At 37.5% G+C, this 26,956-nt stretch overlaps 1 protein-coding gene across 3 annotated transcripts in view; it reads right to left on the bottom strand.

Annotated features, from left to right (window-relative positions):
- Positions 1 to 26,956, bottom strand: part of LOC105387187 — an 81,660-nt gene that overhangs the window by 8,459 nt on the left and 46,245 nt on the right. The gene's annotated exons all lie outside the window — the stretch shown is intronic.

Raw genomic sequence — 26,956 nt, 5'->3', positions numbered from 1 at the left:
GCCGATGCTCTGCTTATACATCACTTTTCAGTGATCCGTAAGATTTGCCACTAACCGGATTACGTACGTGTAACGGTTATGAAAAATATAATTAAATGTAATGGTATAATATAAAATATTTTATTATTATATTTATTTAAATTTCAATATGGCAAAGAAAATACTTACCTACTCACTCATTATCATGACATGATTTTGTTTAAACTATATAGTACGCATTTGGCACTATACTATGTATCTAAGTAGAATGGAATCTAAGCAGGGAAAGTACATATTCATTCAGATCTGTTACATGTTGAAATGAATTCACCTCCCTATAAAATATTACGTGATACATGGTTCCCTCTTGGCTGTTTTTATCCCATTTTTATGAAGTTGTTGAAAGCACACTCCATTTGCCAATTTTTCACGGAATAGAGACGCTAAATCGGCCCTTGCAGCAAACATGAAATGAAATAACAGAATTAAAAGTGAACTACCCATACCCATACCCACAAAACAGAAATAAATGAACGTGGTAGGTAGTTTTGCTTATTTATTGTAATAGCAAAAGTGTTGGTCAGCATCGAGTAAATGTTTGGTCAGATCGGAACATGGTACACTATTTAAATATTGGTGGAGCGTAGTTGGGAGTTCGGAACTCGAGACGAATGTTGTCCAGTAATTTATGTTGGCGAGCGGCGTTGTTGTCAGACAAACAACGCCGACCCGGCCGTATGTCGAAATTTATATCCCAAGTTTTGGATAACAGGGGCAGCCCGCAGAATGCCTTTCTGACCGAAACCGATAAAGAACTCACGGCCACAATTGATACAAATGAGTGTAAATAACACAAACCTCTCTCTAGACTCTGTTTCAGTTTTACTGTTTACTGAAAGTTACACTGTTTGCGTATCGATCCGTTAATGCTTTGTTTGTTTGCATGGAAAAAGGAATGGCTTTCGTAATAGCTGAGGGAAACACCCACATAAGCTACATTCTAGCTTGGGGCTCATAAGCATGTACCTTAGTCGTAAGCTTCACATGAATAAAATATTTTTGAATTGAAAAAAAAAAAAAAAAAACAAAAGAAAAACGAATTATCTTGGTGTCTGTCGCGGTGGCTGCATTTCTGGCGGTGCATTGTCTTTGCCGCGCAAAATATTGCTACAGAATCGAACAGTAGATAATATTTCGCAAGACATGCAATAGTAAATATTTCATTTATTTCTTACGTTTGCTTAAACCATTGTGTTTAAGTTTATGGCATTAGCTGTCAATGTGAGAACGCAGTTATTCTAAGCCTTTCGGCGGTGCAATGCAAATCAAACCCCGCACCAACGTAAGTGAGTTGCAGAAACAGCGGCGCCCAATCTGCGTCTGCAGGCGCTCGCGGTTCCAGATTGTGGATGCACCTAGATGCACTAAGACGTCTAGAGTCTAGACCCGAGGACGCGAGGCACGTCCCGCACTTTATTCAGAACGTTGAGTTGAAGGATAAACTTTTATTATTTTACTACGGCCACGTGACCTGAATGCACCTGAGTCACATGTCGGGGCACTGATACGTCTTATTCAAATTTCTACTGAGATGGATTGAAATGTTCGCTACAAGGTTTTGCCGCGTACCTACAGAGTAGAATCTAACTAAGCTCCACCACTTTTTAGTTCGAATCGAAAAGGCGAGGAAAGAACAGAAACCAAGTGCCAAAGCGTAAGATATATGGAAAAACTTTAAAGAAATGTTTGTTAGGTAGGTTTGATGTAAAGCGTTTGTTCTATAACACTCACTTGCAATGAAAATTTCCAGTGACATATGGAATTGCAATGTTAGGTGGCACCTTTTTGTTGCTCGTGAGTGTAGATCAATTGAATTCTCCTCTACATGTCAGTATATTGTTTGGTAAACGTATAACCAAATGGAGCTTTTAAAAGACTTCGCAAACATGAAACTTGAAAGCAGAATTGTTTATTTTCGCGAGGCTTTTTACATATTATTGTCCAGGCACATCGGGTGTCAGTCAATTTGGATTCCACAAGCACCCCACAGGAGGGGGGTCTACTCAAAGAATTTTAAACAGCGAGAGAGTGGTGACGACCAAAGCGGATTTTCATTTTGTTTATTTGATCGTGTCTCGTTTGAATGCAAATTTACTATGTCGAAAGATTAAATATTTTGATAGAAACGTTATGAATTACTCACTTGTACATGTTCTTGGCATAGTACGCATTATTTTATACCCATGTAATGGTAAAACGCGGGTAATATAGAAAACAATATAATATATAATAATATTTCAATTCGGTCACCCATCCAATAATAATTGAGGTAAAGCATTTTACAAATATTACAATTTATTATGAAATGCCACTGAACAGGTAAATGTAAAGTGTGTACTTACATATTACCCTTTATTATAGTCGAACGATACATTGTTCAGTCCGTGTCTATAGCATATCGCATCTGATATACTATTTGAAAGGCTTGGCAAGAGCATAAAGCAACGCCCATGTTACAACACGAGTAATGAATATTAAAAACAAAAATGTTACTCAGCAAAACTTTGATAAACAATATACGAACAAGATGTCACATATAAAACTAAAGCTAAATACTGCATTTTGTTTACTGTCAAACTGAGATAAACGTTTTAAGTTCAACCTAATGACAACCATTGTACAAATTGTACCAATGGATAAAGTAACTGAAGTACTTAACTGGACTAATTCAAAATAAGAGCTCACATGGGAAGTGAGGCATTATTTGTCAGGATGTATTTTTCCACTGACTCTCCATCTACTCCGTAATATTGTTTATCAAAACGACATAAAGTCAATCAAAAAGGGCGTGAAAAAGCATGTTTAATCAGCGATCTGGGGTCGAAATGAATTCACGCTGACATTTTGTTTACATATTCCTCTTTGTAAATCTTTTTGAAACATTTTATTTCATTGATTGCTTGTTGGTTTTTGCAAAGTTAAAACGACGTCATTCAGATAGAGATAGGTACAATAAAATGTTGATGAAAAACTATCAACTCAAAAATGGAAAACTGCGAACGTTGATTGCAAAATAAACCCAACAAATCTATTTCACATCCTGAGAAATTACGTGTCGGCGTAAGTCTATGGTTATAGAATAAGCTAAACCTAAGTTATACCTAATGGCTGCAAAAGGTTATCAGCAATCATTATTATTGTAAAGTTTCCCAAGAAAGCTCTCCGCTAGTTAGATGAAGAAGACATGGGGTTAATTCAGGTGGTACAGAGGGCCTTCACGAGAGTGCCTATTAGGTATTATGTAAAATATATTTTTGCACAGTCTACACTACATAGAAAAAGAAAAACTGACGTAACCGCTAACCATGCGCATTATAAATGGCACTCGAAATAAATGAGGTACTTATTTTTTAGTACGTACAGTCCCACATAATTGTTTAATAGCGGGCTAATAAACTGCATAATATTTTCCCTGAGCCGTACTGTTCCACCAACACACTCATTAACCATCACGATAAGAACAATGAGGTCCCTACCACGAGCACGCAGACTTAGCCTTAGCAGAACACCCACACCCGACGGTACAATGTAAAGAATTCTAACTTAAACACACCTATAAGTTACTAGTGCTATTCCGCCATTGCTTTTGAATAGAGGTTACGCTTATGAAAACCAAAGAAAGGCTTTTGAAGGTGTTATTTGTATTTACGTTCAATAATTATATATAACTATCACATAGAAAGGTCTGGAGTTATATAGGTGTGTCATAGAGTCATGGAACAAACTGAATACACAAGGGAAATGGGTTGAAATGTCATCATAGTCACCCCTGCCTACCCTGCTAGGGATTCACAAGCGTTCGTGTGTCATACCGTCAGACGCTATATAGTCTGGCAGTGCGTGATACTGGCTGAGGTAATAATAGTTCTACAGTCACTGCGATTGCATGAAATTAAGATATCACTTTAGCGGATCGGGTGCAGCGGGCAGCACGTGAGCAGATTGTTGCACGAACATGGCAAGAGATTTATTTTGATTACGTCTTAACCAGAAAATATGTGGGTTGGGAACGTTGTTCAAAACTACATTTTACAAAGGGAGAATGAAGCGGGTCACTATTGTTGCAACTTTATGAAAACAATTGTCTCTAGGGGGTAGAGTTTTTAAGAAATGTGTAAGCTTGAAGCTACAGTTCTCTGTGGTGCTGTAGTAGAGAATCGATGCGAGCCGCCGCCGCCGCCGCCGCCGCCGTCGCGGTCCGACAAAGGACCCGGGAATATTGTTTGTTTGTCACAAAATTTATTACGGCGGGGACGTAACTGTGGCCGCCCAAGAAAATTTCCAATATATCAGCGGAGGTAACGCTATTCCCGCCGCAGACGACGACACAAACATATTTACGTCGGGCTCGGCTTGTGCTCTCTATGAGCAGTATCGGGAGGCGCGGGCCAACTGTAACACGAGCGTTCACCCGCCCCGTGCAAACACACGCCACTCGATGTTTACTATATGCTGTTAGTCAAACTGCTATATCGCAACCTGTTTGCTTATCCCACTATTACTGTTTATGTGCACCTCCATGCACTTTGGCTCGTTGCATTTAAAAAGTCGGTTTAATTAAAGCACTGAGACGACGCGGGCGGGATCTTTTCGCGTTGCATTATGCATTACGATTGTTTGCATTTTTAGTTATTCATCAGTACGTTTTTTTTCTTTTCTTTAAAAGTCATTAGTCAGTGTCCGCGGTAAATTACATACTTTGGTAAAGAAAAAAGTTTGGTTTTTCAATAATGTGTTTGAACGAAATTTCTGAATTTGAGACGGAATTCCAGCGGAGCGGTGCGCTGAAACGACCGTTAATGGATGAATAATATCCACTCTCCTCCAAGGGAGAGTTGTAATGGGCGCTGAAATAAATCCCCATGCTCCGCGGCGCGATGACAAAGTGCTACAATCGTACAAAAAGTTACTTTTATTCTGTACGAGCTTTCAGCGATCCGCCTGTCATCTTGACGAGTTTTGGTCTTGAATTATTGCGGTGTAATCTTAGTTACTTAGAAGAATTGCTTACATAACAAGATGAGTAGGTAGATACTTAGGAATATATTAGCAAATTATATGAATGTTGTTTATTTACCATTAGTCGTAAAAAGTTACTAATCCTTAACTTACATACCACGTTACCCTTCTACCATAATATATATTTAATACTCCTTAAAATATTTGTCCTAGCTACTTATACAATAAATTCAACACTCCGGACGCCTGTACCAAATACCGACACAACAAAGATCTATGGAACAGCCGTGACTTGTGACCGTATAGCACTCAGCCACCCCGCATTGTCCGTGGAGCATATTACTTACAGACAGCTGCATACCGCCTATTAACCCTTTGACCCGATAGATACAGTGATTTGAGTTGTGGCAGCCATAATAATAATGTACAGGTGTAAGTAATACGTTTTACCTTCGGGTTGTGGGAACTGTATTAAAGTTTAACTTACGAAAGGGACTGAAAAAGCTCATAAAGCTCGGAGAAACTTCATCTTGTCTCTGCATATCTAGATAATGAAGTTAGGGGAAGATTCGATTACCTTTACATTGTATTTAGTAATTTAGGAACCTACTACAATGTACAAACACATTGTGCAATGTCATTCTGAACCGAAAATAATGATGAAAGCAGCGTTCCTTTCACAGAAAAATTTCAAGAGCCCTACGCGGTTAGTTCGGTTCATTTCACTGTAGTGGGACCTCTCCCTGACCCTCTCAGCGCAAATTTTTATTCTTCCACTTCACAAACAAGGCATCTACCTCAATCAATCCGGGGGGCTTACACTGAGACTGGAAGTGGCGACTCTGCCAAACAACTGTCTAGTGAATTGTTGGTCCAGAAATCAAAGAAACTTTTTTCAGGCCTAGACGCAAAAAGAGGAGTGCTATTCAATAAATTGGGTGTCTTTGTTTGTAGTAAAGGGCGATTGAGTAGCTTATTATGAGTGTATTATATTTGCTTCATATTAATCTTTCACACTATAAATTTGAGAATACCCCTTCTACTACTACTTCTACAGCTATCTCCTAAAAAAAATTAAATAAAAATAAAACTTATTATGATCATTCAGCGTGGGACGCCCTCTTGCCCGCTGGACTGACGACCTTAGGCGGGTGGCGGGTAGTGGTTGGGTGAGGAAGGCCGAGGACCGAGTGTTGTGGCGCTCCTTGGGAGAGGCCTATGTCCAGCAGTGGATGATTATTGGCTGATGATGATGATCATTCAATAAATTCCGTTACAATTATATCTAAGATATAATTGTGTAAAAATTTCGAGGATTGCTTTCCTACACCCCCCATTTAATCGCGCACTTTTCCAGTCGCAGGAGTCTAGACTCCGGAGTAGTCCACCAGGTTTTCAGTCACGTACATAGGACTGCGCGTACGCACGGCGCAGCCGAGTGGGCTCGTTAGCGCTCGAGCGCTCCCCGTTCGGCAGTTTGTATCTTCAAGTGCGGGTAGTTATTGAATCCACTCCCCGGAGCGGTACTCTAGCTTGGCAAAAAACGACAGCATGCAATCGGTACGTTTAACACAGCGAGAAAGAGTTGTGGTCGATTTTCGTTAGCTAGAGTGACCGCATCGGTGTAGTGGCTCTGCTCGAATACCATTTATGAACGGTTTTTTGCGGGTTCATTCCGATTCCTGAAGGTGAAATGTTTTCGTGTATCACGATAACGTTTATGGTAAAGTGTTTATATTTGTTTGATGTAATATCCAGATAGTCATAAACTGTATGAACACTGGTAAGGAATGTAATTTTCAGCTACTGCGGTGTCCGAAAACTGAAAATGTTTACTATGTATCAGATACTTAATTATTCAAAACCAATCAGAAATACTAAATGGTACCAACAAAACATGCGTGTGTCGTCATAGCTAATTCACGTCCAAAAGTTAAACATTAATTAAACTCGTATCTCATTTTAAAAGTGATAGAAGTTGCTGTACACAACAGATTCCAGCTCAGCCCTATATTAACTGGCAATTCATCAAAAACCTAATTAAGTTGGATCGTGCACACTCCTCCTACAGTGACAGCAGATTAAATTCAACTTTAATTACTGCCAGCCGGGACGGTTAACGCGCTTCACTATATCCCGCGACCTATGCGGATAATGCAACCCTCGCTACCTGGCTGGTTATATGTGTGACAAAGAAGCTTTGATTAAAACTGAATCCAGTTCCATTTTCAAATCTTGTCTAGAAATTGCTTAGTCATGACGTCGCGAATGCACTCGAATTCAAATGTGGAAATGGAAAACAATGCCAGACAGTGGATTGCGGATAGTCAAATTCGAATCTGAATTTCGGTGACGTCACGAGTATATGCGTCACATTTTATTGCAACGTTTATTTTTCATCAAACTGTCCCAGATTTTTATTGGCCGTTCCCGATCCATCAAACTGAATACTAAAATGGCATATTAAATTTGACTCTATCCATAAAAACTTTTTTTCCGTTATAAAAAAATAAAAAAATACTATGGAATGGAATCCTCATTGAGTTACTCAATGTCTCTCACTCTCAATAAGCAACTATCCGGCCCTCCGTGTTACAACGTGGCAGCTCAATTACAACGTTCATCCGCGGATTAATATCCCATTATACTGATGAGACGTGTTCGCTCTTCATTAAACTTCACTATGCTAATGACTGAAATTTTATACTTACTGACTTTGAGTATTCCGCAAACTTTAGTTTAGTTGGGATGTAAACGTAGGTACGGCAAGGCTGTGTGATGTAAATTGTAGCAAATTTTACGCCTTAAGATGCAGGAATTAGGGGCTTGGTAAATTCTATGCGGTCTGATACAGTATGTAAGATTTAATACAAATTATTTATTACTCTGCTTATTATGTCAGCACAAATCTTAAGTTTCTCTATGGAAGTGTCAGTAGTTTGCCATAAAGAGATTTACGTAGGTACTTAAGTCTTATTTTCAACATAGCTACCTGTTTATTTAATAAGAACAAATAAAACGGTCCACTGTTTAAGCCACGCATGCACTCAGCCTGTGTTTAAAATCGACATAAATAACATGAACCCACCGCCCGTAGCCTGCAGCATTAAAAGTTTCCCAACAAACATCAGAGGGGAGGCTTTTATAAGGCCATCAGTGAAAAAAATATCTCTCTATAAAAAAGTGAACATAAAAAGTTTGACGTACATAATTAGGCCCGCCGCCCGGGGGTTGCAGCGGCGTCAGATAAACAAAGATGTCAGTGGAATGTTAATTCGAATCCGATTAGTATTCCAGACAAAACAAGAACTAATAAAAAGGAGCCGCCGAAGGGAAAATTGAAAATATCCGCAGTCGTCAGGAAAATGAGGCCTCTCCGTCACTCCGTAAAATTAGGGGTTCCGTAGGCGCTGCACGGAGGGGCTTAATGGGCTTCTGCATTTGTTAATCTGCTGCGGCCGTGTGTGGGGGGAAGACGCTACTTCAGCTGCAGTGATGAGCCGGCTTATTTTTAGCCCAGTGTTATTTTACCGGATTTTAACTGTGTTCATAAAACGGCCGAATGGCGTAGTGGTTAGTGACCCTGACTACTGAGCCGAAGGTCCCGGGTTCGATTCCCGGCTGGGGAAAATATTTGTTTAAACACAGATATTTGTTCTCGGGTCTTGGATGTGCCCGTAAAATGGCAATAGGCCCGTCCCCTATTACATTGGGACTAACATAAGCAAGGGAGTACATTAGTACAAGGTGTGAGTGTTTATATTATATATATTTATTCATAAAACGAATGGTAACCTAAACATTATAATATTGTTAGGATGTTAGATGGGAACGTCGCAGACAATAATACCAAGTTGTTATTGAAGTAAATAACCCATTGGGGATTATATCAACCGTGCATAAAGTGCAAACGTACATATTTTACCTCACTGTATTTACGTCTATTTAAATATGGTCAGGTTAATAAAAGGTCAATGCTCTAAAATTCTAAAGTTAATTTAAAATACATTTTAGGTGCCATATTGTATTTAAGTCGGATAGATCAGCGCAGCAGCATGACATTCTGTGGTCGTGATCCGGATAAGGAATAACCCGATGCGATGGGTCACGGCCGTGACACTTCAGCTATTTGGAATTTGAAGCTACTTGTGGCACTACTTATGATACTATTGAGACTGTATTTGGTACACTCCTAATTAGTAGATATGATAAGAAACTGCTTTAATTCATATGATTCACTACGATTTTTCTGTATTGTTTACATTACAGGTTATTGAGGTACATGATTTAATATGAAAAGAAAGAAAAATTAAGATAAATTTTCATTCATAATTATGCTAAGGTCAACATCGGCACCAAACATTATCGTAAAGATACTAAAACTAAGTTCTCAAATAATTATTAACCCGTGGTCATATTTTAATATACGCATTGGGAGTAACCCAAATACTTTGATATTGTTACACAGAGCCAACGGAAAATGGTACATTTGCTGACCTTTCTAGTTCAATATTTTGATTCAAATAGTTAACATGACAAGGTCGCGATTAGTATACCTATTTAATAATAATAATAGTTTTTAAACCAGACTGTGTCTAGTAAGTAGATTATGAATTATGAGTTGTTGTGTAGCCTGAATAAACAAACGAATGATTTATTAGTCTACGTATCCTTATTTTGTCAAAAAATATTCTGTAAAAATTTTAAGCGAACACCCTAGTTCGTTAAAAATACATGGATTGTTCACACATTGTTTCTTATAGCATTCGATCAAAAACAAAAATACAGTTCAATTTTACGCCGCGCCACTTTTTCACTGAAAATTTCAAATAAATTCGCAAGCGATTTTGAAATAAGTTTCCCCTGAAAAGTATTAGTAAATCGTCTGCGGGGGACGCCTTTGTGTCTATTCAAAGGGTTCTTTTGAGGACTCTCCATCAAACTGTTCACGCGAGAGCGCTTTGAAGCTTCACCAACTAACGCTATATACAAAATTTATTATGCGTTTTTATTACACGTTTATGTGACAGCTGAGTCCAACTTGGATTTATTCTCAGGATATATATTTTAAAGTACCTAGCTAATATTAATTTTAATATCTCCAACTGAAGTTGGAAATGAGAAAGAGATGTTTATTAAAAGTTTTGCGTTATCGCGTCATAGTTGTTGATGCATACGGCACTGTAAGTTCAGGACGAATAAATAAAAATCCATTAGTAATATTTCTAAGAAGTTGATCTTCTAAGAAAAATATTCTCGACAAGTAGTTTTCCGATGAAAGAAATTACTGTTACCAAGCTGGTATATTCATTTTGTTACATTACGATTATCATTACAACATTACATTCAAAGAAGGCGTAATTTTCATTTAGGTTCAGAGATTGGGCTGTATATCCAGATAAGGCATTCTACAGCGGAGTGCGACATGACCCTAAGGCTCCTTCGGGCTAATACAATATGTCAAATTATTCACAGCTTTCTTTGTACATAACGAACGAACGTCCATACAACGTACAGCGTACACCAACCGACTGAAAAAGATATTTTTTCATGTAATCCAGCATACCTAAAACCTAGACTTACTATGAAACCATGTAAATACCTCTCGGTCATAAAATACGGTATTCTATGACGAAATTTTAAAGTTTTACACACGCGTTTTAGAGGTACTAACATACATATTTTGGATATAGCCATGTAGTAAAGTCGGTTTGGGATAGAAAAACTTCCCAAATGTGCTCACAGATTGGCTAGCGAAAAATATGGAATTTCCTACCGAAATAATAAAAAAAAAATGTCCCAACTAAGGTCTCCCGCACGCATAGACAGGCGTCGACACTCCACTCAAGTCCTCGGGTGCACATTTTATGCTGACTCACGCTCATGCCTCAACTCACTGGCTAAAATTAAAAACCTAGAGAAAGCCCTCTGTTTTTAACCGACTTCAAAAAAAGGAGGAGGTTCTCATTTCTTCGGGATATATATATATATATATATATATATATTTAATGTATGTTCACCGATTACTCCGCCGTTTATGAACCGATTTTGAAAATTCTTTTTTTGTTGTATTGGGTTGAGCTCCCAGGTGGTCCCATTTTTTTTTCAGAATATTATCTTAGTTAAAGCGAGCGGTCGTGGTAGCAGGGGAACAATAGTTTTGGTCTAAGTATGCGGACTATAAATATGGGATAGGTACTTATAATTATGACGTTATGAAAACTTTTTCAATGTAAATTCTATTATTTTATTTATCCATATTCCATATACGACGAATATTGGTAATTATAATTCATATGGATCACATATTTTGGTCATAATAATATATCCGACCATGGATAGTTATTATCAATCCATACAAATCATACAATAAACACCTTTAAATTTAATAGATCCTAACCTAGAAATGCCAATAAAACCTAAGTCCGTGGGAAGACAGTTTGTTATGTAGGTCTTTCATATGAATATTCGGTATGTTTTGTAACATTTACTTTTAAACGTTTATCCTTTCATGAGCCATTAATAAATAATTCATTCATTCATCATTGTACCGTTCAAACAATAGACCTCCTCTTGCAGATTCAAAAATAGAACAGTGTAGAGTTCTATCGAATTTATCAAACTAGTAAAAGGCACATTAAATTACATCCATTCCTATAGTCCACGATTGTACTCATACGAGTATAACTGAACAGAAGACGTTAGTCATAAGTCCATTATTGAAGAAATATCCCATATATTTGACATAAAAATACTGAAAACGAGGCATCTCATATAACTCGAAGATAAAAACGCTTGACCAGTTTCAGACACATATTAAACTAATAAAATTATAACACTCACACGCTGAGTTGCAGAAAGGAACTTTAAGCTAATGCTGACCTTAAATGTATACCTGCCTTGCTTTGACAGTATACGGACAGAAAGAGACAGACATAGATTCCCTGAACTCTAACCTATAGCTACATATAATAGCTATATGTATACCTTCACCCCTAGTGGGGGTACTTTAGTGTATGGCAGTGGTTTGGGAAAACATGCAAATGTGAGGATGTGGTTCGCAGCCCGTATTGACGCTCGCACTGACTAGATCTCGGTTTTATAGTTTTATGGCTCTGCATAATAAATGGACGCGTTCGCTTTAGTTTCCGTTGGCTTTACAGTTTTCAGGCGCACGCTAATACGGTTTAGGTAGAATGTACATAATATGGCACCTAATTTGCATAAAGTTGTAGGATGAAACTAGTGATAAGTACGCCCAACTCTGTATTTTATTGGGATGAATTTACAGCAACGATGACATGACAAAACAGTCAAAAATTTTGTTTTCATAGAAATATAAAAAAAAACTTTTACTACAGGAACAGAGAGTCATGTTTTACTTGGGCACAATAATATCAGCACTTGCTGGCTGCTAGAGGTTCCTAACTCTTCAGTTATACTTCGAAATAAAAAAGGGGCTCTACCACCACTATATTTACACAACGCATACACCTAAAACTGCATGCCTCCACTACATTCATACCTACGCGTGTTGATGCACTCGGGAGGGTATCTATACCTGTATACCCCCTTATTCCCCGTAATGACGATGCGATCGCACCGAGGGCTGAGCACATAAGGGCGCGCGCACATGCAGATCCCGATTTGCCCAGAGCACACAACTCGATCCACACAGTATCGAGTGCGCATTGTGCATTCAGCCTTATTTCAATCACTAGATAAGACTTTTGTTCGTGCGCGGACTGTACAATATTGTGAAACAATTATTGTTAAAGCAATGGAGGATCTGGAATTGCTTTTATATTCGAACTGTAATTCGATAACAAACGAACTTACCTTTGTTTCTGTTTATATGTTTGAACTGTTATAGCTCGTAATGTTAACGTAATAAAGTTGATTGAGAATACAATATAGATAAATAATTTTGGAAACAATTGCAATAAACTCGCTTCACCTTTCAAATGCCTGTTTTGTTTTTGAAACTAGCTAAACCCCGTTTTGCGCCGATGTCTAATACTTGTAATATAATAATGCTTTTAGATTAACAACGCATAGGCTATTTTTTGTCCCGTATTTCTCGTTGAAGCAGGCGATGCTATGCGAAGCTCATGAAAAAAGTTGTATAAGACGTGAATATCTGACACAGGGGGGTCACTCTACATTTATTTATTTATTTATTTACATGACGATAAACATAGTTTCGGAGCATTCCTGCAATAACCAAGACTCTATCTCGTTATATTTAACTTGCCGATTGCACGGTAGCTTCGGCTCGTTCGCTCATAGTCAGTATAAAGGTGTTGCAAAATTCTCTAAAAAAAGGATGTCTTTGTTTGCGAATTTTGGCTTTCTGATTTCATTTCTGAGCTGAGATATAACATGCTGCACACGTAGGTTTCGGCTTAGTATACCATTTTTGCAACACCCTGTAGAATAACCCTCCAGCTTCACACCACCGCCGCCGCCGCCGCCGCCGCCACGGGCCGTGGGGGAAGCGTCGCGGTGTTGCAGTGACTTCCTCTAGGGGTGTCACTTGCACCAGCTAAGAAAGGTCGAAAGAACAAAAGCACGGAAGTTGATATGTTAATCTCTGTGTTGGTGGCCGCTTTGATAAATTATCCTTGTGAATATTCAAGTTTCTCACCTACATAAGTTTGCACCATACACTACCTCTAAAAAACAGATATTCAATAGTTTTTATTGGGTAGCATGGCTTTCATTTGATTGAATCTTCGAGAATCTTAGCTACACTCTCTTCAATTTTGTGTACAAGACTTATCTCCCCTACCATTACTTGTAATTTAGCACTCGTAACTACTAGCACCCTGTACTATTGCTGAGTCAGGGCTGGTCAAGTCCGTATCACATGACTCCTGCGGGTCTCGGGCGCGGAAGAGGCGGCGGATCCTCGTTAACTACAACACCACGCCCAGGTAGAGTTGTAGAGAATGTGCAGTATTGCTGTGGTTATTACTGTTAACAAATTTAATGGTTAAGTACAGCCTGAATACGATATTCGATTCAGAAGATCAGGGGTTTCATCTTCTGTACCTATATGCTGTATGCATACAAGATTATGAATGCCCGTTAAAATAACATAGGAATAAATAAAACTACTTATATGAGTATCACGCACAAGTGGCTAGATGAGAGAGGTATAGGTATTTTTAACCGACTTCAAAAAAAGGAGGAGGTTCTCAATTCGTCGGGATCTTTTTTTTTTTTTTTTTTTTTTATATTTTTTTTTATGTATGTTCACCGATTACTCCGCCGTTTATGAACCGATTTTGAAAATTCTTTTTTTGTTGTATTGGGTTGAGCTTCCAGGTGGTCCCATTTTTTTTTCAGAATTTTATCTCACCCCCAAGGGTGGGTAAAGGGGTAAAAACAGGGTATGAATTTCCATTTTGGGCACATATTAACCGATTCTAATGAAATTAAGAACATAAATATAGTTCTTATAACAAAAAAATATGATGGTGACCTTGAGCTGATCTGATGATGGAAACGGAAGGCAGTCAGGGGAACTCCTCAACGGTATATAGCAACTACTTCGTGTTTAGGCTTGAATGATTCGTATTGATTAGTAGGACATTTTGGTATCATTTGCACCTTACTTTTGATTGAAAATTATTACAAATAAACTAAAAACTATTAAATAAAATAATAATTAAAAAAATTAAAAAACCGACTTCAAAAAACCACTAAAATGTAAGAAATAATTTAAGGTTTACACAAATTCTACTCGTATGAGACAGTACAAATATACCTAAGCAGGAACTGTTCTTTTTTGAAGTTGGTGCCATATTTCTTCAGATTACTTTGTCACCGCACCAACATAAAAAAAGAACAGTTCCTGCTTAGGTATATTTGTACTGTCTCATACGAGTAGAATTTGTGTAAACCTTAAATTATTTCTTACATTTTAGTGGTTTTTTGAAGTCGGTTTTTTAATTTTTTTAATAGTCCATTCAGTAAGTTTTCAGTAGAAGACACCGGCATCCTTCACAAATACACTAGTTTGCAAATAATATTGCAGCCGCTGTAGGTAGTCCCGGTACTGTAAGTTTTTCAGTTAGTAAGCAACTAGCCTATTTGTGGCGCCATTTGCAATTTGCATTCGCTGAAGACGGACAGCGGTAGATACGAGAGCGGAAATGCGGTCAAGTGATACAAACTACGAATAATTACAACCGAATCCGACTTTCAAATGAAGGAAGCTAAAACTTAACGGGAAATTTTAATAGAAATTTTCTATGTAAATGTTAATTTGCTCAGTAAAAATCTCCCTTTCTTCGTAGCGGCGACTTCTGTGAAAAAATCTATTAGCTGGTGCGACGTTTAAAATCTAGTCGAGAATGGCGAGGAACTTTACTATGAGGGTTCTGCTGTTCGTTAAATATGTGTTTAAAATCTAGTCGAGAATGGCGAGGAACTTTACTATGAGGGTTCTGCTGTTCGTTAAATATAGTTTAAGTTTGTCTTGAGGTATTTTTTTAACATGATTATTTTTAGTTATTTAGACTACGTTTACGTAACATTAGTCTGAGAAACTACAAGACCAATTTGAAATATTAGGTATTCCACCATTTCAATTGTAACATTAGGTATCATTGAGTGCTATAGTGTGCATTTTTTATTGCAGACGGTTTTAAACGCGATGCAAATCTCCGCGAAAAAGCATAATGTATTGTACGATCAGCTGCATAAGTTGTTATACACTTCTGTACCTTGTCAAACTGACGAACCGTCAATGCTTCAATGTTTAGATAGGCATTTTGTTAGATTGACAAGATTCGAAAGTGTATAGCTACTTATGCAGCTGACTGTACATAGAAGCCTATGTCCAGTAGTGGAGGAAACAAAAAAATTACATTTAACTTTTCATTAGGAAGGAACTTTAATGTTAAACTTCAAACACAGTATACCTAAGCTCTAAGAGCAAAATGTCTTCTTCTTGAACAAAATAGTCTACACGACAAAGGGTTTATGACTACGCCAAGGAATCCTATAAACTGAGCTACGTCCTTTTGTTTCCTTTGAGAGCGGTGGCGAGACAGCCTGGTGTTACAGCGTCACTTTTTATGCTGGAAAAGTATCGCCACTCTTTGTTATTTTTCTTTGTACTAAAATCATTAACGTAGTAAACTATCCTTTGATAAATGATAGTATCAGTGCAGAAATGACACCAAAAATCCTCATCCCGTGAAATGTTGCCAAGGGTTCCAAGAAGCGCTATTTAAGTTGCCTGTCAATAATGTTTCATTAAAGCCATATCTATTTTGCTACTTGAACCAAGCAAGGGCTCTCGGTTCAATGGAAAACTGATGCATTCATTAACGTGATTCACGATTCCACTCAGCCATGGCATCGGGCCCTATTGAAGTTGCTAAATTGACAATGAAGGTCTCTCTTTATATACAACTGTCAAAATAATACCTCTTCAAAGTAATAAACAATTTAAATTTAAAGCCTACGGATCCAACCTACACCGTTTGACCTAATAACTCTGAAGATGCCAATTAGCATCGCTGAGATGATTGATAAAAAAAACAGCGCACGAGAAATAAAGATAAAAGCCTTTGCAACGTTTTGAAAACAATAAAAAATGTACTCTGCATACCCTTGACTTCTTCTTCAGTACGTAGGTATAATACTCGAGGTTACTATTGATTGTTATATTATGCTCACCTATTACAAGTCATTTGTTTAAATTTGATTTTGAATGAAAGATAATGATGTCATCCATTTGATTTGAAAACCAAAAATATCACAGTTATGGGTAGAATTAATCAAAGGCAACATTGGTGTACCTACCTATACGACGAGTTCCCACAAAACCAATTTTGTAATTTACACGCGACGCGTAGGTACAACAATTAAACGGCCCCCTGTGACCCGTGCGGAGTTAGCCGAGGACACACCAATCACACTTAATTATTGGTTTACCAGCACACCAGGGGGTCAATCTATACATGACGAAAAACGTTTCGGTGTTGTTCGAGCCACGAATCTATCTCGTGGTAAAACGTGCTGATTTCGCGATAGCCCTCTTTCGTTCGTTTTTGGTCAGTATAGAGTGACCCCCCTGCACCCTTCCACGTCGTCGCACCGTCCGTCGTGACGCGACCGCGAAAACCACACAAAGGTCACATTCATCTCTGTCTCTCAAACCTAAAATACAGAACGTAGAACCAAATATAAATGGTAATAATAATTATTGACTAGACTATTATGTATGAATATGGAACCACAAACGTCTTTTGAGGTCGTGAGCCATAGCATTGGTGAGTGTGTTTGAAGACATATTACCTGAAACAAATGAATAATCTAATTAGGATTACGTATGTAAAAAAAAAGCTTGTAAGATAGTGTTTTTTTTTTGGCTATTAGTTACCACTCTCATCCTACGCCTAAATCGCAAAACAGGGAACCATTTTGGGGGTATTTAGGTATTTGTCTTTGGGCTTATAAAGTATGTAAAGACACGTAAATGGCTTAGTGGGTTTAATTTATCATCAGAAAGCTCACTTGTTCTCACGAGGAATCCCGTCGGGGCCTTATTTCGACGACCCTTCAGGTATTTCTAGGTTTGTCTGAGAATTGAAAAAACGACCCTTTGTCCAGTATATTTTAAATTCGTTGTTATTTTATTTTATTTAATTGTTACAATACAGCGAGTTTATTATCAACTATTACTATTAGATAACAAAATGTTCTTAGTATTTATACAAGGTAACACACCAAATTTATGATAAATTTCATAACAGTAAAAAAACTGGACCCTGGCCATTATCTCCCGAATCACCGGAATTGCCCCCCTAATTCCATCTCTGTTTTTGGTATTTCACGATTCATCTCCCATAAACGTGTGATTGGCGGAAAATCGAAAATACTCCCCTGATATAGCGAGATCACAATCACCACGCTAATGCTAATGTCTCTGTTGCGAGTCTATTAAAGTCGCTAATGCGAATCGTTTGTTTTGTCTATGACATACTGACTAGAATTATGACGTACATTGCTCAAATTATAAACCTATTCAACGAGATAATGGCAAAAAGCCTAGTTTTTAAATAAACGCAATTAAACATACACACAGTTGGTTTACCTTTTATGAATAGCCTAAAATGATGCAGAATAGTTACAACCATTCGCTTGCTGAGAGATTTCTGACATACTTCAAACTAAAAAAACGCCCACACCTTTCCAAAGGTTATGTGAGAAAAAATGGCGACCATTACTCTTCAAAGCACTTCCATTGCAGCAGGCACGTTGTGGTGTACTCTTGTACCAGTCAGCTGACAGCCAGGACGGCCACACTAGCTTCACAAAAAACTAATGAACGAGACCTGTCATGCAATCAGTACGGTAAAAGGTAACTGCACTACCACAAAAAAACTTTAAACGCTGTTTAACAAGTGTTTATAACGAAATTTGTCAGATTTAGTAGGCGTTTGACAGCGCTAAACATCTGTTAAACACTGTCTATGTTTTTGTGGTAAGAACCTAGTCGTATTATTGATAAGTCATGTTCACAGAAGTGCGTCCAATTCAGCGGTATTGCCGACACGCCGTTTCTCCATATATTTATGAAAATCCGTTTGCTCCGATGCGTATGATACTAATAGGTGGACGCTTAGCTTAACGATATAATATAGTTGTGGTTAGGTTAGGTAGAGTGACCCGTATAAGGCTCACGCAGCGGAGTGACGCGCGATATTACCTGCCAATCCCCCATCGGGGAACTAAGCGCGGGTCGACGTCCGACGGCAAATTGTACGCACGGCATGTTGCTTGATTAGCTGGCTCAGGCGTCGGGAGGCGAGAGAAGTAAGTAAACAGTACAATGTGATATAATATAAGGCATTAATTATATGTATTATTAAAAGAAAAATCTAATCGAATTGGGAACCTCCTTTCTTTGAATTCGGTCAAAAAAAGTTGCTTTTCCCTTAATAGGCATGCCATATCAAGACGCGTTAGAAGATATACCTACTGCGAGAAATGAAAAAGTTAAAGTAACAATAGCTCCAAATTACTCCTAAACGCAAAAGTCTAGCTTAGTGACAACATCTGCATTAATGAAGTACCTATATTAAATTTAACAGCGCATGAAAATATTACCAACTAAAAACGCTAACATTGTGTTAAAAAAAAACATCATGTTAAAATAACTGATATCGGCATTTTGCATCTGGAACTTTCTCATTGCTCGCGAGTGTATAATTAATAATTAGCTATAGAATTTTTAAACCTTTTTATCTAATCAAATAAGCTCGCTGCATTGCTTGCTACCCACATATTATCCTACCAGCATCAATTCCATCTTCCGCCTTTCAAAGCACAGGCCTGTAACATATTAGTGTTCAGAAAACAAAACGTAGCGGCATCAAAAGCCAGTCAATCCGACGTTGAGGTCCACGCATTCAGCCTCCGTGACGCGACGTCGACGTTCGACAGAATGTTTATTCGGTACCAGTGATTATTCGTGGACACGAGGCCCTCTCTGCACTCACCCTGGAGACGTATTCTGGACAGTGAAGATGCCGTGAAATAAAATAACGTATGACTCCAGTGTGCTTCATGTTTGCTGTGCTATTTGTTGTTCCTAAAGACACAGAAATCTAAAGATAAAATTATAGCGATTGTAAAAAATTGGTTATTATAATGAAGCAGTCGGGATAGCAAATGACAAAAAGTAACAGCCAATTACAGGCAAGGATCTGTCTGCTCATGTAAATATATTATTATGTATATTTTGATCTTATTGTAGTACGCGTATTTATTGCTGTGATTGACTGTCAATTCACGCGTTGTTGACAAGGAAGGAAGCAAGCAAGCAATCAACGTATGGCGGCGGTAGGTACCGACTGTAAGTGTTCATGATGAAAAATGTAAAGGGATAACAAAATGTTAATATTTTGCGGGTTCATATGACTGGTCAGAATAGCGCGCCTGTTTGGTAGTCACAGCACGGAGCGAGTCGCGGTGTGTCTCCGCTACACTAATCTGGAAACAGCGACGGCCGAGTGGAAACAGTCGCCGAAATCACGACCAATGTCATTTTCTAGTAGTTTCGGAAACACGAAGAGCGGTTTTTGGATTTGACAAGCCCATGTCCGACACATTCGAGTAGACTGTAACAGCTGAAGAATGTTTGGGAACGTTTCAGACAGGAAATAAAAATAGAAAGAAAAACTATATTTTATTGGGTTCAATCAAAAATATTCCTTTGTAATCAGAATTCAGTTTAATAACTACCCTTGCTAGTACTGTGTGTACTGAAAACCAATTTTAGCTTTAGCCGGTCAGTCCGTGATATAAATTCTAGTCATATTCCCTGAGCTGTATTATGATTGCATATACGCTATTTGCATCGATGAAACATCAATCACATTTTACGATGTTTCTAGACCATCGTCGCATTGGTTGACGAGTTGTTATATGATTTATGAGTATTATCTGTGCGATCGTATCAAGAAAATTTTGTTTTTATAGCTTTAACGAAAACTCCATCTACGAATCTGAATAATCGTGTTATGTCGGCACATAATACTAAGTATACCTACTAGTAGTTTGCTTTTATAGCTTTAACGAAAATTTCACGTAGAAATCTGAATAATCCTATTATGTCGATACATAATATTTATACCTACTAGTATTACGCACAAGGCATCTCACAGCCTACAAAATTTCATCTCCCACTCTCATCATAAATGAAAACGGAATCATTTCAGTTTAGCGGTCTTTTCACGTATGCTGGGTTCATCTAATAATCGGGTCAACATCATTAGCCACACGCGGGGCGCACGCGGCCCGCTCCCCTAGGATTAGAACTGTCGTGTTACAGCACGGTCACCCGGCTTAGTGCACGCTCATTTTGAATTAAGAATTTTAAATCCTGGCTGGCGCGAAAAAGAAAAAATATTTTTTTTATATTTTCCGTTCGCTGGTTATGTTGGTAGTAGTAGTAGGTCTATTGGGTTACACTCATGTAGAGCCAGTTGCATAAATAGTATACACAATGCACAGCTGTGTTCCTTGTCACAACCAAACTTCACCATCAAGCACTGAAGCTATTGACGGTTTCCTAATTTATACTTTGACAAGGTCGAAGATCATAATGTGTTTACAGCGCTGACTGTACAGCACCCTTGGTACTAAGATATAGCAATATCTTATGTTTCGTGCTAATGGATACGTCACTAATGACTAATCGCACCGTCACAGATAATTAATACCGTGTGTTTCGTCAAACTTCTGAGACGTTCAGACGTGTAACTAATTGTTGCCACGCATGTGTAGGTTCTCGGCCTCTAGTTCGAGTTTTGCAATTTATGCAAACGAAAAAAGTTTTGGTTTTCTTCTGTCACCTGCATACATTATCTGTCAAAAGTTTCATGATAATTTCCGCTAGAAGCGCCACTTTGTATGTGAGAAAACTGAAACTTTTATAGTTTTCGATGAACTATCAAACCTGTACTAGACGTACTGGAGGCGAGAGTTGGAGACCTCAAGACAACAATTTTCAAATTTATATCGTCGAAATAAATTCTTTGTTCCGAATTTGACTTTAAGTTTTGACAGCTAAACTAAAAAATGGACTACAGAATCGGACTTTTTGTGTAAGTACCTAGTTATTATTTATATATTACAATACTAAGGGCTGATTTTTCAATGGTCAGATAAATGTTATCTGAGGAATAAAATTGTTGCTGTCACTGTCAAATACAAATAATTCACAGGGGACAGCAACACAATTATTCCTCAAATAAATTTTATATTCTGACTATTGCAAAATCAGCCCTAACATGATAATTTTAGTGATGCCTAATTTAGGTATGTGATCTTCTTACATTTTATATTTTACTATTATGTCATAAATCTGAAAAAGAACTGTCTTCTGAAAAACTGATTTTCATCTAGTTTGGAGAACAGTGCTCAATTTGATGATGTATGCCCTAATAATTTGGTGCCCCATATTTAGTTTAAATAAATAAGTTATTATTATTATTGTTAACCTGGCTGAAAACTGAGATCGTTACTTGGAAACGACTTCTAGGTACAATAAACTTGTTTATTGGTATAGTTTCATAGTAAAACAGCTCTTGTATAATTCTTAGCAACATACTAATACTTTGTAAAGTTTCAGTAGGAAAATTGGGCTTTAATAGCGTGGTTACTTGCTCAAGGCAATTAGGACCGTATCTTTATAGATCTATGGTAGTTTTTCACAATTATCGGTTGGCTATTGGCGAGTGGTTGAATTTATAACAGCATAAATTTTCCAGTCTAAAGGTTATCAGGCTTCGCCCAATTAAATAGTTTAGAAAGTACTCTAGTATCCCGATTAATATAATTTCTAACTGATAATTAGAAGAAAACAAATAAAGAATTCAGTCTTACAGGATAGTGATAAAAAGTGATAGCTGTACTTACTTACATTAAGTACGTTTTATTTTTATTTTTTTAGCTACGTTGTTAAGTACCTCTAATGTAAGCATCAACTATTCCGCCATATCCGTATTTAGTTTTATAGTAAGCTGAAATGTTTTTTTTTTAATTTAAAATTCCGTTGCAATACTTTAGAGAATATAAATTTTATTAATCCATAAATTTTCCATAGTTTTTGAAAATAGTTCTGCACCGATAAATATCAATTTTAATCTAAATCTGTCTCATCTATCTCGAATGTCGAATTTCGGAAATAGATAGATTTTTTTTTTTTTTTTTTTTTTAAATTGAGGTTGTATTTTTATATTAAAATACAATTTGTAAATAAAAACTTAATGGATGCAAAAAAACATAATTTGGTATTTTATTATTATACCTATATTAATTATAATTTATAAAAACATGGTAGGGACTTAAGCTTTTACAAAATGAGGTTATAACACCTCAAACTACGTTCGTTTGGGAGGCCAAAAACAATACAAAAGCATATATATAATATTTCTACCGTAGATTATACAAATACCTCTAGTACGGGCTTTGCAATTTACGTAAAGAAAAAAGTTTTGGTTTTCTTTTGTCCCCTATTACATTGGGACTAACATAACACTCTGGCGAAAAGTGGGTGTAGCAATGCATCTCTGCCTACCCCGCAAGGGAGTACATTAGTACAAGGCGTGAGTGTGTGTGTGTGTGTGTGTTCTTTTGTCACCTGTATAATCTGTCAAAAGTTTCATGATAGTTTCCGCTAGAGGCGCCAGTTTGTATGCGAGAAAACTGAAACTTTTATAGTTTTCGACAAACTGTCAAACCTATACTAGACATACTGTATTGATCCTTAGTAACCAAAATGCAATGAAGTATTCCGGGTACTCAGTAAGTGATGACGTAACTTCCGCGCCCTTTGGCTCACGTGAAAGGTTGTAGGTCGACAAATGCAGCCCACACAAAGGTTGTGAGCTTGTCAGTACCTACCAACTTGGATGATTCATATCGTACTTACCTTCAGACGTCAGTGGTAAATAATCTAAAGTTTATATTCTTATAAAAAATGTGTAAAAGAATAATGGGCTTTATTAGTTACATAGTACTAACTAATATAAAATTAAAATTAAACTAAAAAGAAGATGCTGGCCAGATCGCTACCACTGTCGGTTAGAATAATTGACTTTTTATCTAAAATAAATGTATTGATTTGGAAAAAAAAATCCTTGTAAGGTTACTTAATTACAGCTATGAAGGCATGTGATGCTACAGTTTATTGCATGGTGTACTGCATAATTCAACAGGAAGTGGATTCGTCTGTTCAACTAACACATTTGATTGAAATACATTTTCCATGACTCAAAGGTATTTCACGCGCTTTTATGTGAACATTAATCCTATCTACCTATTACCATTATCATCCTACCTGTATACAGTAAATGTGGTTGAAATCAAATTATTGCCCAAAATGATTAAATCCTTTAGTAACTGCCTACATCAATATTGTCTTTAATTGAATTTATAACACCGTATTGTTCATGGCAGCTGAACTCGTAACTACCATTATGGCTTATTATTACCTAAATAATTGTATACATTTAATACCCGTATCGCAATATATTTCAATATCGATAAAATTAAGAAACATAACGTAGGTACTCTATCACGGGATAATATTTCATTGAAATAAAACGAATAGCATAAATATTATTATTATAATTGAATCTGAATTGGTATCCGGTCGTAAATTAGGTATTTCATTTATCTGAGACGAAATATCCTGTTCAAATTCAAAACAGAAGAAAGAAGGAATAGCATAAAAGTACCTACAACGTTTATGTTATGTAAATAAGTATGTGAAAAATCCGGGAATGTTTGAGCAATTTTGCATATTTGCATATTTTAATTGCCAGCATAAGTGTATTACATGGAGACAGCGTCGCTTAAAACGGGAGCTTTATCACAGCAATGAAAAGCATTAAACAGAAAATTTCATTTACATCTTAATTAGTGAGAGGATAAAAAAGCCAATCACGATTTCGGAAAAGATCACTTGAAGATTTCCATAATTCGGCGAGAGCTACGGCCACAGGGTTCGACCTCGAGATTAAATGATAACAATCAAGTGTCGGATGAAGCTGTGATTAGTGTCGAATCAGCAGCACAAAGCCCGGGCGAACCCGTAGAAATTACTTTCAGCATTAACACCGACTCGATTGCTTTCTAAGCGGAGTTCCGGGGTGCGATCAAAAGGTGGTCGTGGCCACACCTCCGCGTATTACTCCCCACTCGTCCGCGCCCGCCGCGCCGATTAAACCGAACCAATTCGATTAGCAGCGTCAAACGCGAACTTCCCCGATCCACTTGTCTTCGTTCGGGAAATTGCACCCGGAAAATCTAAAGACGAGGGCTACGCAAAATAACAAGGTTCTTTCAATGAGAGAAAGACAGGTTTTGTTCGTTTCACATGAGTATTGTATCCGTATCCGTAGTCACCTATGTCTATGTCTCTGAAGTCATGGATTCCACACTGAAAAAAAAAAAAAAACAAAAGGGTATGACTTAATCGGATTGTCTCATTTGTATGGCTTTGATGTTATAAGATATATTTTTATCATCAGCATCATTTCGGTTATTAATTAAAGCACGTATTTACTTACTTGTAAAGCTTATAATTATTATTTTACAAATTGCTTTCTGCACTTATTGGTGCACACAACATTTTATTATGCCTTCACAAATTGAAAACACCAGCAATCAGATTGTATTACGCTCGGGTCATCGATTTTACGAAAATAAAATAAATAAAGTGGAAACCATGAATGCCGCTCTCATTGGTCTGAAATGTGAAATTGCAGCCCTAGACTAGTTGTACGTGTTGCATGAGATTACCTTAACTAAATTATACAATCAAGCTCGCATTCATCGCGTCCGTCGCCGCTTCACAAAAGATTTAAATCTACGTGCCCCGCAATACCCAGCCAACTTATTTCGTATGAGAAAATGCATTTGACGATGTTCGCTGTACGCTCGCTCCGCCAGTTGTATTGCGAGAGATAACCAAGGAATTACGCTACTTCGCATTAAGACTTCCAATCTTATAAACAGTTTGCTTATCTCGGAGAGCTGTGCACTTTTATGGGCGCACGAGCACTGCATTTAATGTGGCACCGAAAATGGCAAAATCTATCCGCGTCCAAAAACGGAATTTTCCAAACTCGACAGCAAAATGCTGCAAATTTGTCTGATCTGAGAGATGAACGAGTGTATTCAAATGCTGATAGTTTCGCCCAACCCGCAGATAAGGACATCCATTCGCCATTTTCTGAAGATGAGAACGGAAAGGGACGTGCGACGCGTGTTGAAATGTCAAATAGTCTATTGTGTAGCGGAACGGCTCCAGACGTTGTGTCAGATCAAAATTGGATTGCGTGTTATCTAATAACTCTTCGATGTGGAAAATTCACGTATTGGCGCGTTGACAGCTGTAGTCGCAATATGATTTAACAATGTACTCGGAATTGAGATCGTGAGCACAATGAATCAAGGCTTAATTTTATTAATTCTGCATGCTAATCAAGCTGTGTAGGCAGACTACAGTATGTGGGTAAGCAATTTACTGTCGGGAAAGCTCATGCACCTTTTGCCCGATTTACATAATTGCATATTTTGATGTTGTATGAGAAAATTCACATGATGTTATATAGTTTATTTAGCTCACTCTGTGTATTGGCAGCAGTATTTTGGAAGAATTTTAGTACTTATATAACTAACATACAAACTGTAGCTAATATTTGTGTTTATGTTGCAAAAGTAGTATGCACTGAACTTAACAAATTTTCTTGATACTTAATTATGATATTTTGCAACGAACCTGCCAACAATATTTTGTAAACAGTATAGTTAGTATGCCTTGCTTCGCTCGCGTCCCAAATGCATACCTACCGAGATCAGACAATGATAGTATTTGCATCTGTATGGCAACATGCCGCGCTACGAATAATTCATTAGTAAATGATATGGTACAAATTACAATGACAAATTGAGAAATTTGATACCTTGTCATAGTTGTCTGAATACATTACGAATATTTCAGACGCGAACTGTCACGCCCTTCGCACGAGCTTGTTCACTTGTTAGTTACTAAACCTCAGAGGTACACGCTCTGTGGCATGTTTATGAGCATTTCAAAACGAATTCTCACAAAGATAAAGTAGTCGATTAACTATAACTATAGTTCGTTCAACTTGTGCATTGGCGTAATCACATTTTAATAAATTGCCCAACCCCTAAAACAATCAACTAAAAACTTTGCTTGAGGCTGCAGGGTTACTCTATGCTGACGAAAAACGAACTAACGAGAGCTGTCGTGTAACCGGCACGTATAATACAACGAGATAGAGTCGTGGCTCGCGCAGCAGTGCTCCGAAACTTAGTTTTTCGTCATATAGAGTGACCCCCTGGCTTAATTTCTAATCTGTCACAAAGCGCGGATTGTTGGCCAAATGAGTAATTA

The sequence above is a fragment of the Plutella xylostella genome, chromosome 13 (genome assembly GCF_932276165.1).
Source record: "Plutella xylostella chromosome 13, ilPluXylo3.1, whole genome shotgun sequence".
NCBI lineage: Eukaryota > Metazoa > Arthropoda > Insecta > Lepidoptera > Plutellidae > Plutella > Plutella xylostella.
This window is presented reverse-complemented; position numbering and strand designations above follow the sequence as displayed.